Raw genomic sequence first — 5,000 nt, 5'->3', positions numbered from 1 at the left:
AAAAAAAATTCTTTATTGACTATAATAATAATTATACAAATTTAACCCACTACCTAAAACTCATTAGTGGGTCCTAAATAATATACATTTATGTTAATTGTGCAGCTTTTCTTAATTTAATAGTGAGCTACAGTTACATTAACAACAATGGGCATTTAATTTCTATATCTACTGTTTATTCTAGTTCCTATATCTAATTTAATCTATGTAACTCCTGCAGCGTCACATGTGTGCCAGTAAAAAAATATAAACCTACTTATATGCCTTGTTCTTCGCGCTAAACCCGAAGAACATGCCCCTGGCACTGGGCAGGCCACGACGTTATTACTCGCTGCAGTACCTAATCTAATTGCCTATAACTAATTCCTACAAACTAACTTATCCTACGTCATATCCGGTGTGTCATGGTCGGTGGTTGGTCCCTGCTCCCCCTAGTCCCGTTTATGGCGGATTCCAACTCGGGTAGAGTTGGCCAGTCCACACACAGGCGGTATGGGATCAGGGCTCTAGGTCACAATCGGTAATAATTAGTTCTTTGCTGTTACTGTATCTCTCGTAGATATTCGGTTAAGACCTTTCGAGATACCTCGTTTGCCAAGGTGTTTAGCGTCTGAAAAGTTTCCTCACGTCTAAGCAGTTGATACGTGTCATGGTTAGGAAGTCTGTCTCGTAGTGTAGTTGCAACATCATTGAAGAGAGGGCATTCGTAAACAACATGTTCGGGTGTTCCCTCCGGATCGCCACAGTCGCACGCTGGTGTCGCCCTTTTCCCAAATCGGCATAAATATGTCGGGTAGGGTCCATGGCCAGTGAGGAAGTGAATCAGACCTCGTGTAGGCTCGAAATACCTCATACCCAGACGTTCCTTCACATCTGGTAGGAACTGGAAAGTTCGTCGTCCCGCCTCTTCTACAGCCCAGGTCTCTTGCCAAAGTTCTTCCCCTCTTATCCTTATATCTCTTTTGTCGCCCAATCTGATACCCATAATATCTACAATCTTTTCATAATTCTCCCTTTTGGCCCAGTACCAGGCCGCTTGTTCCCTTATTTTGATGTCCAGGGGGCAGAGCCCCATTATGACTAACAGGGCCCCCCCCTGGAGATGTTCTGTAGGCACCCACAGCTCTTAGTAGCATGCTTCTCTGGACCCTTCTCACTGCCATGGCGGGCACCACCCTCGTGAGCCTGTGTGCCCAGACTCCCGAGCCGTAACCCACGACTGAAGTTAAGATGCTGTTGTGGTATAACCTAATTAGGTGTGACGGAAGGTGGAATCTTTTATGACCTATTGAGATGAGATTGTTCAATATCTGAAGGGCTCTCTGGGTGACGGTATCAATGTGCTTGCCGAAATTCCACCTCTCATCAATGATGACTCCTAAGTAGCGTGTCTCACGTCGTCTAAGAACTGGTGAACCGTCTATTCTGACCGTCGGATTTCTAATGAGATGTCCTTTTAGCAGGAGGTAAGTAGATTTGCTGGGCGATATCGTCATTTTTGTCGCGTGGCACCACTGTTGGAGTTTGTCTAGTGCTGTCTCTATCTTTGGTTCTATGTCTTCGCGGCTGCGGCCGCCAACCAACAGGAGGAGGTCATCAGCATAGGCTATCACCTCTAGCACCTCTTCACTCTGTTGTAAGCTATCTAGCAAAGGCTCCATATGGATGTCCCAGAAGAGGGGTCCTAAAACGGAGCCTTGGGGACATCCTTTGGTGATTGTCTTGCTAACTCTTTCGCTAGAGGATGATAGCCAGACCTCCCGATCCTCGCAATAGCTCCTCAGGCAACCATATAGCGGCCCTGGACACTCTTTCTCCCGCAAGCAGGAGAAGAGCGAAGGCCACCACAGGTTGTCGAAGGCGCCACTGATGTCAACCATGATGCCAACCACGTATTTGTGCGGGGTCGAGCCACAGACCTCGGCCGCCAGGGCGATTGCATGTATTAGCTCTAGAATTACCACAGTTATCCAAGTAACGTGGGTACGATCTAAGGAACCATAACTGATTTAATGAGCCATTCGCGGTTTCACCTTAATGCGGCTTGTACTGAGACATGCATGGCTTAATCTTTGAGACAAGCATATGACTACTGGCAGGATCAACCAGGGAGCTGCGTCAACTAGAGCTGAGCAGCCGGCCGCCCGGGAGTGTGTCCCGGGGGCCCGCGCGAACACGCAAGCGTCCGCTCAATCATTCTGCAAACAGGAGGAGGCTGAGCTCCCCTGCACAATACACCTCGAAACCCTCTCAGGTCCCGGCGGCGCGCAGCGCCGTCCCAAGTACTTGGTCGGGTTCGAGAGAGGCGCAATCGCCCGGAGTTAGGCGAGTAGACGCTTTCGGTGCGACCACCCGTGCTCCCAACTGAGCTTGCCGCTGCCGACAGAGGCCCGGGAGCGTGCTGTCGTGGCATTGCCGGCGGGAGACAACACGCGCCACCTACGGTGACCGGCAGCTCCAACGCCAGCGCCACAGAAGGACAAAAGCCCCACTTGGGTGCCGAAGCGAACTCTCCCAGCACAGCGCACGCGCCAACACATCCGCACAGCTGCGATACAAACCACCAGCGAGAACCGCTGGGGCGACCGAGCAGCAGACGGCGTCGCGGCGCCGAGCGCCGGGCGGCAGCGCATCCTCAACGCACACAGTCCTCAATCGGACCAGCACACTGAAGATGTCCACCGCGCTTCGCACCGGGCCCGCGAGGACCTACTTTGGCCGCACGGCGCCGCGCGCAGGGTGCGCCGGCGCGCAGCTGCGACGCCTGCCGCGTCCGTCGGCCGGCGCGCCTGCCACTGGCCGCCCCCACCAGCCGGCTGTAGCGCGTGCGCCCACGCACCGCGCGGCCAGCACGCCGGGAGGCGCCCCCTCACCGGCCGGGGACGGTCCCACCCAGCCACCGCCGCGTATCGCTTCACACCCAGATGCCGTTCAGTTTCGTCGGCATGGTGGGTATCGCTGGAACAACCGGTTAGTACCTCAACCTATCGTCGCCATCACCGATTCACCCCTAGCGAGAACAACCGCACCACAACAGGTTACCATTTGTTCATTTGCGTAACTTCACCAGAAAACGCAGGCGTCCATCGCCATTTGCAACTTCCACGATTATTGCATGCCTGTGTCAGGTGTCACGCCACACTACGTCTGCCCACATACACGCAACAAAATGTGCACGCCTAGACAATACGTGGAAGGTGGCCCCCGTACGTATGCGATGTCCATTGCTCGAACGACTGTCAACCGGCCTCTGTAGCATGTCGCAGATATGGAACGCGGTGCACCATGCCATCACGGTGTGTGAGGAGAGACGACTAGGTCCGAATACATCAACAGACAGCTCATGCTGATCGCCATCCACGGCGTCCGTTCCTCCCACACGTCTCTATGGCGTACCACACTGCAATCCAGCTCTCATAGGGAGACGACACGTAGCTGCGTGCACAATATTTGCACTGTATGGTCCGCCGTTTTTGGGCGCAGTCGTTGTACGGTCACACATGTGCCACGATGTATCATTCAGTACATAAGGACGAATGTGCAGTACAGATTGTGGTTTACGCGTACGACATTAGCGGACAGTTGACACAGGCCGCACCACAACGTAGCCTGAGTACGTCGCATGCGGAGGGCATTGAACATGCAAAGTTCTCACCAACCAGCTTGCGAAGGCAGGGGGCAAGGTGGGGACGTGGGGAGGGGCGGCATGTACGTCCTGCTGCCATCCACATTACAGTGTACAGCAGGAGCATGTGGAAAGTGAGCAAGACTTGCAAGGTGTTTAACATGAAGCGATACACAGGGGAGCGGGGAGTGCGAGTAGCGAACTATATTGCGAGGGTTGCGGGTGGGCAACACTACACTAATTGAACGAGTCGTATAACAATTACAGAGCAGGTTTAGGCGACAACGTGGGTTACGTTAGGCGACAACGTGGGTTAGGTTAAGGCACGACGTGGGTTAGGTTAAGGCACGACATGGGTTAGGTTAAGGCACAACATGGGTTAGGTTAAGGCACAACATGGGTTAGGTTAAGGCACAACATGGGTTAGGTTAAGGCACAACATGGGTTAGGTTAAGGCACAACATGGGTTAGGTTAAGGCACAACATGGGTTAGGTTAAGGCACAACATGGGTTAGGTTAAGGCACAACATGGGTTAGGTTAAGGCACAACATGGGTTAGGTTAAGGCACAACATGGGTTAGGTTAAGGCACAACATGGGTTAGGTTAAGGCACAACATGGGTTAGGTTAAGGCACAACATAGGTTAGGTTAAGGCACAACATAGGTTAGGTTAAGGCACAACATAGGTTAGGTTAAGGCACAACATGGGTTAGGTTAAGGCACAACATGGGTTAGGTTAAGGCACAACATGGGTTAGGTTAAGGCACAACATGGGTTAGGTTAAGGCACAACATGGGTTAGGTTAAGGCACAACATGGGTTAGGTTAAGGCACAACATGGGTTAGGTTAAGGCACAACATGGGTTAGGTTAAGGCACAACATGGGTTAGGTTAAGGCACAACATGGGTTAGGTTAAGGCACAACATGGGTTAGGTTAAGGCACAACATGGGTTAGGTTAAGGCACAACATGGGTTAGGTTAAGGCACAACATAGGTTAGGTTAAGGCACAACATAGGTTAGGTTAAGGCACAACATAGGTTAGGTTAAGGCACAACATAGGTTAGGTTAAGGCACAACATAGGTTAGGTTAAGGCACAACATAGGTTAGGTTAAGGCACAACATAGGTTAGGTTAAGGCACAACATAGGTTAGGTTAAGGTACAACATAGGTTAGGTTAAGGTACAACATAGGTTAGGTTAAGGTACAACATAGGTTAGGTTAAGGTACAACATAGGTTAGGTTAAGGTACAACATAGGTTAGGTTAGGTTAGGTTACACGTTGTTGTAAGGAAAGGTGTAGGGGGGGGCGGGGGCGGCAGGTTCGTTGATAGTGATTATAGTAAGTGAATGCTTGTGACATGATCAGATTTGTC

The sequence above is a fragment of the Schistocerca piceifrons genome, unplaced genomic scaffold (genome assembly GCF_021461385.2).
Source record: "Schistocerca piceifrons isolate TAMUIC-IGC-003096 unplaced genomic scaffold, iqSchPice1.1 HiC_scaffold_1094, whole genome shotgun sequence".
Taxonomy (NCBI): Eukaryota; Metazoa; Arthropoda; class Insecta; order Orthoptera; family Acrididae; genus Schistocerca; species Schistocerca piceifrons.
Note: the sequence above shows the minus strand (reverse complement) of the source record.